The following is an 11516-nucleotide window of genomic DNA, read 5'->3' as shown; positions in this document are numbered from 1 at the left end:
GTGTCATTATACACTTGTCAAAACCCATAGAATGCACAGCAAGAGTGAACTCGAATGTAAACTATAGACTTTAGTTAATAATCATATATCATTATTGGTTCATCAATTGCATCAAGTGTACTACACTAATCCACAATGTTAATAGCAAAAACAAGGGAGAAGGGCTTGAGGGGTATGTGGGAACTCTCTGCACTTGTACAATTTTTAAACTGCCTCCCCAAAATAAGGTATATTTAAAAAAAACAAAAGCAGTCGAAGTCTAAAAGAAAAAAATTGGTGGTAGATGGAAGGATATATGATACAACGAGTATTGTAAAAGATTAACAGTGATAGGCATAGGTATTCACTTTATAACTCTACTTTTCTCGGTTGGACATTTTTCATAATAAATGTGGGGGAAAAGTCATTGTGGGTAATATTGGAAGAAAGCTTAGTACAATAAGGTCAAAATGAGCCTGTGGGATTTAATTCTAACTCCAGTATGGATTTCTCATATGATTCTGTACAAAATACATAATTTGATTTAACGACCTAAATTACTAATCTAAATTTTGAAACCCAATGTGTCTCGTCTTCAAAACCCAGAGTCTAGATTAAATTGCCTTGTTATTTGGGAAATACAGCTACATATTAACCAGTTCATATTATTTGAGAAATACCACTAGCTAATCTGTGTGTTATCTCATCGGTAGAGGAGTATGAGTGTGCTTTGTAGTTTTTCCAACAATACTGATGACATGGTATTAGATCTACGCAACTACCACCCTGGACTTTGTCAGTGTTCTTGTACTGACTTAGCACTGTTTTATTTACCATCCAAAGCCATATTTTTTTTATTACTCACTACAACATGACAATAACTCCAGTTTTGAATGGTGCATATTTCTCATTATGAATCTAAATACACAGAATGTTTGCTGTTTTCAGTCACTAAACTGTGTAAAAATGGTGCATTAAAAATACTATGACATATTTGCATATTTATCTGTATTAAAAGCCTCAAGTTATTGCAGATACACAGCTGTTGCTTTTTTCACCATTTTTTAAGGGAACTGTATCCCCTCTCCTATATAAATTACATACATTTTCATATGTATCATCTGAGCCAAAAGAGCTGCAAAGCTTTAAACAGGAAAACCGATTCTCAGAGGAGAATGATGTTTTAAAGGAGAGGAATTGTAAATTTTTAGTCATTGTGTCCAAATGACAAATTTTTAACCTAAAATGATAAATGTGTTCCTTTGCCAACTCGGATATTATGGATTGTAAACAGAAAGTAATTCTGGATGCTCTTACAAATTACAGCCTCATTTCAGCAGAGAGCCTGTTTACCTAGTGTACAGAGCACTTAAGGAGATGCTGCTTTAGAGCAATCAAGTTACAGAAGACTCCACTTTGTGACTTACAAGTGACAATTTCTGTTGTAATGTAAAGAAATTTTTCTTATAGGAGCATTTCCATATCTTCATGAAAGCCAATAGTAGCATTTTTCTTTTTAATTGAAAAGGAAACTCTACGCCCCTGAAATGCTAGCTACTATCATCTTAGGAGTTTCCAGAAAAGTTCCAAATTGAGTAACAGTTCTATCAAGTTTCATTATTTTCTCTAGAATTTTAATACAGACTCTTTCAGTTTTAAGAAAACATGTGTTTTTTCAACTCTATGACCACGGTAAGTTGATTAATATATAATTCAGATGCATACCAGAAGTTATTGTTTTAGTATCTGAATTACAATTTGTTCGTTTTTTAAGAAGGTATTACACATAAATCATTGAGTCAAAGATTTCACATTTCAGAGTTCAATCTCACCACATTAGCTAAATGAGAAGGGTCCTAAGAAGAGAGGATTATCATATATTAAATTAAAAGTTTGCCATTTTGCAGCTCTAATCCTGTTGAAAAAAGATGATTTCTGTCTTACTTAATCAGCAAGAGGTCTTTATTGCCTTAAGTATTAATTGATTAGGTTCTCATTAAGGTCAAAAGTACACTTGGCTGACCAGAGGCAGCCAATTAGCACATTGTCAGCCATGCTTATTTACATTGACTGAACATAATGGTAGTTATTTGACTGTCAAGTCACAAGGTCACTGAGTCTTTTGTGCACTTTGCCCTCTGAAAGGGCAATAATCATTCAGACACCAGAAAGCATTCATAACAAAGATTGAGTTTATTACTTATTGACTTAAATCACTCTTAGAAACAGGTGTTTCATTCTCTTTGGACAAATGATATATCATTTCTTTGTGAAATACTTGAGGTCTGGTTGAAATTCTGTGGCTGATTGTGTCTGAGGATTTTTGTTCAGCAAGCAGCTTGCACTTCAAACTCTAAATAGCTTTTTAAAGAGCAGACCAATCCAATGACTATATCCCTTTTGCAATAGAGACTTTTCACTTGCTAAGTGATTGCAGCAAGTTGGAACTAGTTGGGCACACTGGTGCTGAATTGCACCTGGGGCACCAGTCTCCAAGTGGAGGGTTAGAACCACATTTGAGTCTCATCTTAGTGAGATGAGTATGCTTCTTAAATACACTGCTGCTGACATGGGATATTGGATATTTGCTGTAGAACAAAAGAGAAACAAAAATTCAAGGTTATTCATGAAACCAGTAATCTAAAATTTCTGCCTGTAGTCCCAGTGGTTTTTATCATCATAAATCATCACCCCTAATTTATATGGTGGTCATGTAACTAGTTGCATTTGTTAACATTTTGTTTTATTTTTTTCTATGTATCCTCTTCTACTTAAATTTAGCATCATTATTGCTTTCATTTCCTGTTATTGATTCAAATATCACTGATGATTCCATGAGTTACATTTTAAGGAGAAAATTTTGTTTAATGCATCACTTTTATAACTTGTGCCTCTAAATCAAACTGGATCCTGTAAGTCAGCCTAGATTTTTTCCTTTACATCCTGCCCTTCCTAAATATGCATCCCACTAAACATCACATTCCATCCATTCTACTTACTGAATATCATCAATAAATATAAGCACTCTCCATTTCAACTCACTGCCTCTGCCCCAGTTCAGCAATTTGTCTCTTGATTAAACTGTTGTAATGCCTTTTTACTGGTCTTCTAAATGAAGTGGCCCTCTGTTGGCATAACTATCTTCCCACTGCAGTGTGATTCCTTCAGAGTAGAGTGATATATTTTTATATCGCATCCCCAGCAAAGTTAGTGTTTGGTACATATAGGCATTCAGTAAAAATTTACTGAATAAATAAACAAATGGCCATAATTAACTTTATGCTACATATAAATGTAAGCCTTGAAAGAATAGTAATTTGTTATGATTTAAGAACTCATTAAATCAAATTTTTCACTACTATTAAATTATTAATTAATACTTTCTCAGACTGTTATAAGAAGCAGTAAGTTGTAATTCATCCATGTGACTAAACCGACAGCATTGAATATGAAGACAGAGAGTCCAAATCAAAGGAAAAAATTACTACCATAATTCTTGAGTAATTAAGGTACCAAGTATATATAGAAAACAAATCCATATACTACTAAAACATTTGCTTTGTGGGATCATATGATTTTCTGATGATTCAACATTAAATTAATAGTTACTATTTACATATTGTCTACCAAGTACTGAGAATTCCACATGCATTATCTACCATCCTCTCAAGAACCATGTAATACAAATATCATAATTGTAATTTTATGGATAGGAAAACTGGTTTCACGGGGTAACTTATCCAAAGGCACATAACCCAAGTTTCCAACACCTAAGCTCTATCTACCACATGAATCTGACTCTAGTAAGTTTGCATTCTTCTTTCTAACTTTGGACCATCTATTTAATATTATTCTGAAACTTCACTAAATGTTGTATAGAAGTGTTTCATACCCAGAGTTTGGTTGGGCGTGGATAATCAGCAAAGCCAAAGGTGAGAAAAATTAAAGGTAGAAATTAAAGGTAATGTGATTTAGTAGATAAGACTGCAGTGGCTTTAACATCATATAGCCCCACACTTGAGTCCCAAGTCTGCTGTGTACTACCTTGTAACCTTGAACGAGTTACTTGATCTCCAAGTTTCAGTGCACTAATCTTTAAAATAGATAATAACAGTAACTACCAATGGGTTTGTGAAGATCAAATGAGATTATATAGATAAAATGCTTAGCACAGTAACTGACACATTATAATAGCTCAGTAAATGTTAGTTATTATTGCTGTTCATAAAGATTTTCTATTTTCTACCAAAATGAATGGTTTGGGTTTTATACAACTGCTTATCCTTGGTTGAATCTGTGTGTTCTGGTATTGCAGAATATCTACAAAAGTCATATATTACGCTGACACCTAGATGATCATCTAGATATAGGTTGAGTTAAAAATACAATGTTCAAATATTTAAGTTTGTTAGGGACTCTTGATTTTCATGATCTCTACCAAGTGGACAAGTGGTATAGAGGACATCCTGAGCAGAGCTATTCCTAGTCCTTTGGTGACTCACCACATGAACTGGTGTTATAAGTCACACACTTAATTCTCAGGACTTGCCTGTTTGGGCACCAACCTCCATGAGTTGCTCTTCGTTACATCGTGTTAAAATTATGAGGAATTTTGCTCAGAACCAAAGCTATTCCTTGAAACAAAATTCTCTGGTGTGGATCAACCATTTGTCTCTTGTGCTTTATTAGCACCTCCATGCTTAGAAATCCTCTGTGGGGGGGGGGGGGGAAGTGCCTCATCTCCTACTTGATCTTGGGCCCCTTACCCTACTGGCTGAAAGAAAATATGTTTACATCGTTTAATAATAAGTTTTTAGAAGAGCGAGCTGGCCAATTCTGTTTTATTGCCTTTACTTATATATGAGACAGGCAGATACAACAGATATTTTATTGCCTTTCCTCCTTTACCAAGATGCTATTGGAAGCTCTACAGTTAACACAGAGAAAGAATGAACAAGGTGAATTTACCGCGCTGAGAAAGTATGTTGATTTGTGCATTCTCTATTAGTTAAAAAGCATTTACTGAGTACCTGTTATGTGTCACAGACCCTGTGCTAGGTGTTGGGAATAATGTCCCAGATTCTACAGAACTCATTTGTACTCAAACTAGGTAGAAGTGAAACACTGATTTATACTCTTACTTAAGATAAAGTTTAGAAATCTTAAATAAAATTCAGCCATTAATATCAGGTTAAACTCTTGTTAAGATATCCTTGGAATGATCACAGTTGACACTTAATATTTGGTATGTAATCTTGAATTAAATTTTCATATTTTACTGTTTTTAGCATGCCTAGGTCAATTCTTTATTGTATCATACTATTAGTTATTCAAACTTTTTTTTTCACTTCCTATCCTATAATAACAACTATAATGCCTCTCCTAGTTGTTCCCTACTTGTGCTCTATGCTCATCTAAAATAAAGCATGAGAGTATGGATTACCTTCTTCCTTAATCTTTTGGTTTATTTTAAGGAAGGAAGGAATTGTATAAATCAATTGGAAGTTGAGGGATATTCCTATTCTTTGTTCAGTTTTTACAGTTTTTCCCATGACTTTCAGTATTTGTTCTTGGCAAAAACCCTCCCTTATCATTCACTGTGTTGCTTCTGAAAGGGATTCTTTTAGCAAATATTTATTGAACACTCCTCACTATGTGCTGGGTTCTCTTTTGCTGCCCTCATGGAACTTACATGCTACTAGGGGGAGACAAAGAAATAGACCAGATAAGGGAGATGGAGAATGGAGGTAAGGATATAGGGGGGGAAAGGGATGTTACATTAAGTAGGGTGCTCACAGATGGGCCCATTGAGAAGGCGTCAGTTGAGCAAAGACCTGAAGGAACTAAAGGATTTAGCAAAGCAGGTCACCAGCATAGGGCAATCTAGGCCGAGGAGACAGCCAGTGGGAATGTAATAAAATAGAAGTGTTCAAGGTTTCAGGCTTGTTTGAGGAGTAGCAAGATTAATGTCACCAAAGCAAAGTCAATTTATAAGAGAATGCTAGAAGGCAACGCCAGAGAGGTAAAAGGAGAGGGCCAAGGATTGTACCAGGCCTTACAAACCTGGGGAAGGAATTTGGCTTTTACTCTGAGTGAAACAGGAAGCCAAGAACTGGAAGCGGAGGACTGACCGGATGTGACTTACATGTTAAGAGTATCACTCGGGCACTGGCTTGAGCATGGACTTTCCCAAGGGTAGAAGCAGATGGACCAATTAAGAAATTATCTCAATAATCCATATGAAAAATTGTAGCAACTTGGGTCAGGATGGTAACAGGGAACTTGGTAAGAAGTGGTTGGATTCCGGATATATTCTGAAAGTATAACTGACAGGATTTCCTGGCCGATAGAAAGTGAGCGGTAAAAGGAAAAAGGATTCAAGGAAGATTTCAAGTTTTAGGGCCTAAGCAACAGAAGAACCTGAGAAGGTAAAAATCCTTTCCTACGCACTTCTTGCTCCTAAAGATTCTATATGTCAACTCTATTTATAAAACTGCTTTAACTTCTATTTTACACTCATAGACTTAGAAGGTAGAAACCCAACCAACTCAAAAGTTCTAATAGCGCTCTTGGTGAATTCAGAGTGTCCCTATGTAAACTGGTGTGCTAGCTGTCACTTCTAAAGATAACACCCCCTCTAGAATTTACTGCATAACATAACATCAACATGAGGATACTTGGAATGCACAAGAGAATTAGATGACACAGCCTTTGTCTTCTTTAAGCTTATTGTCTGTCTTACCATCTAGGTAAGCAGAGATCCAAGTCGGCCTAGTTTTGGATCTCAGGCACAGGGCCTAGATTTAGAGGCGGGTGTTTCAGTTAGCCTTGGATCTCTGTGTGACATAAAGGGAGGTCCAGGTGAGAAGTTCTAGGTGAGATGGCTTTGGGGAACCATACTTGGGGAACCCAGTATGAAATGTTAAGTCTCAAGTCAAGGGGTCAGGCCAACCCTAACAATCAATCACAAGGAAAAGACCCGCCCCAGAACACTGTGTATATTTTTTCAGTTAACTCAGAAGGCATTTTCATATCTCTTTTCTTCCTAAGTATTTAAGAAAGTTCTTGCTGTATCCTTCACACACTAACAACAGGTCTACTGTGGAGGTGGGGGGAAAGATGAATACATATGAAGAGAAATATGAATAAATGTAAGCAAGCATAAAAATGTGTGGTATCATAAAAATTCATGTCCACAATGAATTGTCTTTATTATGCATCTTCCTTCTTTTTATTTTATGGACCTAATTTACTGTCATTTTAGGCAACTACTATTAACAACATCTCATTTGATGATAACAAATTTGTTGACATCTCTCTTCTTTCTAGATTTAGTTGAACTCAAAGAAAACCTTTGAAATGCAAATAATTGACCATTTCTCATGCCTCCAAGAAGGTTTGGAACATGGCAAAACTTGAATGTGTCTTGGAAAGTATCATCTACTTCCAGAAAAGTGTAGGAATCCATATCTAATTCTCAGAGAGATAAGGACTGAGTGAACATGAAATACAGACTGTGGTCAACTTTAATTCTTTCCCACATCAGACTTTCATGAAACATTGTCATTTCTTTGAGTGAGACAAATGAATTTCTCTAATACTTTATACATCCATTGGTACAATTCAATTCAAAAAAAACCCCTAAGGTCAAATATAAATTATTTTGTTGTTATATTTCATTTTGGATTATATAGAATCCAAATTCTATATAAAGACAATCCTCTTGTCTTTGTCATTAGAACAAATTATAATTGGTGAAGTCTCAAGATTATAAAGCACTATTTAAACATTCATGTTAGGTATCAAGATTAGAGGAGAATACAAAGACTAGGGTGTTAAAGGATAAAGTTTCTGGGACCAGATGGGGCAACTTACACAGGTTTTAAGGAGTAAGTACAGTACTCAGTTTTAGAAGGAAAGGAGGGGCAATAATATGTTTTGGCAGTAGCTTAGGTTCTTAATACAGAAGATATTATTTTAATTGTCTTCATAATTGAATCTAATAATATGCTTTCCCTGTAACAGAAAATTATATTTCCTCTATCTCTGTGGGTACACTTCTCTGAGACTAAGAAAACTATTTGTAAAATGAGGATTGAAGAGGGATCATATTCTTTTAAATGACTTTCCTCAGCCCTTGCATCAGAGATCCTGAGGCAGCCTCGGGCACTGAGCACTGGGGCAGACCCAACCTGCTTTTACTTCTTTTGCTGCAGAGCCCAGACTCATAATCCTGGGTCAGACATGGTGGAGTCTTGTTCCTCTATCGACTCCGGTTGACCTCTAACAAAATTCTGACTGTTTTTCTCTCCATTTTTTCTGTGAAGAGAGTTTTCATTTTATACTCTTCCAGTTTAACAGAGGTTCGCAAAAGGTTAAAAAGAAAATGAAACGCCCCCTTCAAAAAACAAAACAAAACGAAAAAGTAGTCCACAGTCTCCCACTGTATTGGAGCCAAGAACTCTGCCAATTTTGCTCTCATATCTCTGAGTTGTACCCTGACCCTTTATATGACCAGTAGGGCTTGTTGCATAAGATCTATCTAGGCGCCTGTCTCAAAGTGCTATTTTTGTCCATATTTCAAAACACTCACAGATATTTTATCATTAATTAGTATTCATATTATGTCTCAAACAATCTGTTCAAGAATAGGGGAAGTGAACTAGTTGGACAGCTCTTCTGTTTGCTTAGTGATTAACATGGATGATGTATGGAGAAGCCTAAGACTCATAAAGGGTATATGTTGGGTAGGTAACTCCTGGAACATCTAGAAGCTCACCTACTTTGGATGTTGAACTTCTCCAGAAAAACTATACTTGGCAAACAGGGTGGGGAGACACAGACCTCTTTAAAAATAGACCCATGCCTTTTTGATTCACAGCATCCTGGATTGCTTTTCATCATGTTATCATGCCACTTGGGAGCTGGCTGGACTCCCTTGTTCAGTGACATATACTTCATAGTGTGTGTGTGCGCGCGCGCGCATTTGTGTGTGTGTGTTTTAAAAAAACCATTTGTTCTTTCAACCACAACATGCTTTGCATTTCTCTTTCAAATTTGAGGGTGTATATATAGATTGATCAAAATAATATTTTTAACATTCCAAACAATTTAGAAAGATAGTGGATGGGTGTCAGTTAATCTATTATGTTCCTCTCTTCCTCCTCCCCCTCTTCAGCTGCTAATCTTAGAACTTGTGTGCCAAATTGTGTAAGATATTCTTCCAATAGCTACATGTGTGACTCTTTTGTGAGCTCTACAGACAGTTATGAGGACAGATTTGGAGTTGCATATGGGACTGTCACATGATTTGATTGCCTTGTCTTCCAGGCACTGAGATTTCTTTTCACTGAGCTTTAATACTGAGGAATTTTTAGTTGTGATGGAAGTTCAGCAAAGTCTCTATTAAAGAAATTACACACCCCAGGAATGGGGAAGAAAAAAAAAGTTTTTACTCAACACCAGTCTGTATTTGGCATCTCTATATACTGAACAGTTCATATGTTTACTTTTTCCAATGGTGAAAAAAATTCACAGAATTTTTATGAAAATCAGAGAGTTAAGAGACTTTATTATCCTCCTTGCTCTTTTGGAGCAAGATCTAGTAGATGTCTCAACAGAAAAAGGAAGCAGATGCTTTGTAAAAAGGTCTCATATAATTCATGTCCAATTATAGAGAATGATCTACAGAAAAAATGTTATCTATCAACTGTTAGGAGCCAAAAATACTGTGCCTTTAGTCTCTGAAACAGAAAGGTGCAAATCCATTTTCAACTTTATAGAGACATATTGAAAACCCTCTTTCAGGACCCAAACACCACAGCCCCTCATCCCATTGAAACACAGTGTCATCCTTGAGGGACACACAGCATTAAAACAAGGTCTTCCTCCTAATCTTATTTCAGGTGTTTCTCAAGAATAAATAATACCCTAGTGATATCTGTGTCCAGTGCATTAAGACATATAATATTTTAAAAGTGTTAATCACATATACCCAAAGAGCTTTTTTTTTCTTTTAATGCTCAGTGTGTAAGATTACTCATCCTCATATTATTTTTACTCTGTAAAACAAATACAGTGGTTAATTTCTGAGAGCTACATCTATTAGGCTTGAAGTCTTAATTTAGAAATAATGATGGCTAGCATATTTCGATTGCCACTCTGAACCTAAACTCTATAAAATAAATATTTTATATACATTATTTCTAATCCTCAGAATAACTCACCAGAGTGGGTATTATTATTATTATCTTCTTTTTTCCCGTTGAGTAAAAACTCAGAAATAGCTGGAATGAGGAGAGAAGTATACTTTGTTGTTTTGGACCTTAATTTCCTTCTCCTGTTTTAGGTCGGAAAAGTCTCGTACCTTGTGAGGGAAATTGCATTAACACCTTGCACAAGGAAACTTGTGAGTGGTAGAACACAAGCAGAAGCTTCCGTGTCCTTAAACCACACCCTGAAAATTCTGGAGGCCATGCATAGAGGCACTGGACCTCACCACATTCTCGAGGCTCACTGTTATGTAACCAGCAGCAAGTTCATTGCAACTGCTCTGGATTCCTGGCAGAAGAACGTAAGAACACCTAACAAGGTACCTACAGTATCTATTTTATTTCTAGTCTACAAAAGAGCAATTTATGAAAAGGTTTGCTTCAGACAATATCAAGTCTTTCTCTGTGCATTTCGTAAGGCTTTGAACTAAGTCTGGCATAATAAGATTTGATTGAGCTGTTATGTTCTGCTGCGTAAGTGGCTGTGCACAATTGAGAAAGAAAATTGCTTAATAGAAAGTTATAGTCATCACTAACTTTATCTTAATTCTCCGAAGCAATAAGTTAAAACTCATTGAAGAGCAGCTTAGAGCTCTTAGAAAATGTTGAAAAATACTCTGTTTAGAAACATTTCTGTCCATGTGGTATACTGTACTTTCTGGAAATGGGGGTTTATCTTTCTGATATTTTGTTCACTTGGGGTACGTTTTATCTTATTTCTCCAAAGACATTTGAAAAGGGCCTTTTCTATCCACTCTTCTAAAATATTTAACAGAGATGATGTTTTTCAGCATGAGATCTGTACCCTGGTTTGAGGTTGTAACTCCTAGTTATCCCATAGACAGCAAAAGCCATTTCTGAAATATACTGAATTTAGAATGTACCATGACTTATACTATTATATCATCAGAAGGTAATGGATATTTAAAATAAATAATAGATTAAGCTGATGATTGGAATTTATTTTAGAAAGAACTTACAAGAATCTGTTCTCTGTTAATATTAAAAGTTACATTGGCAATACCATCATTATTTGCAGTGGTATTATTATCTACCAAGTAAATCTATGAGACGTGAACAACCAGTGAAACTAGCAAGAGTTTTAGTAAGTTTAGAGCTTCATAAGGTTGCTAAAGGAAATATGAAAAAATCTTTTACTTTCTAAATATCAACAGTAACCAATTTAGAAAGATAATGGAGGAAAAAAGACAACACGCACAGTAGCATCAAAAAACGATAAGAAATTTCAGGACCTCTATAAAGAAA

Source organism: Phoca vitulina, unplaced genomic scaffold (genome assembly GCF_004348235.1).
Source record: "Phoca vitulina isolate PV1807 unplaced genomic scaffold, GSC_HSeal_1.0 scaffold20, whole genome shotgun sequence".
NCBI classification, from domain to species: domain Eukaryota; kingdom Metazoa; phylum Chordata; class Mammalia; order Carnivora; family Phocidae; genus Phoca; species Phoca vitulina.
This window is presented reverse-complemented; position numbering follows the sequence as displayed.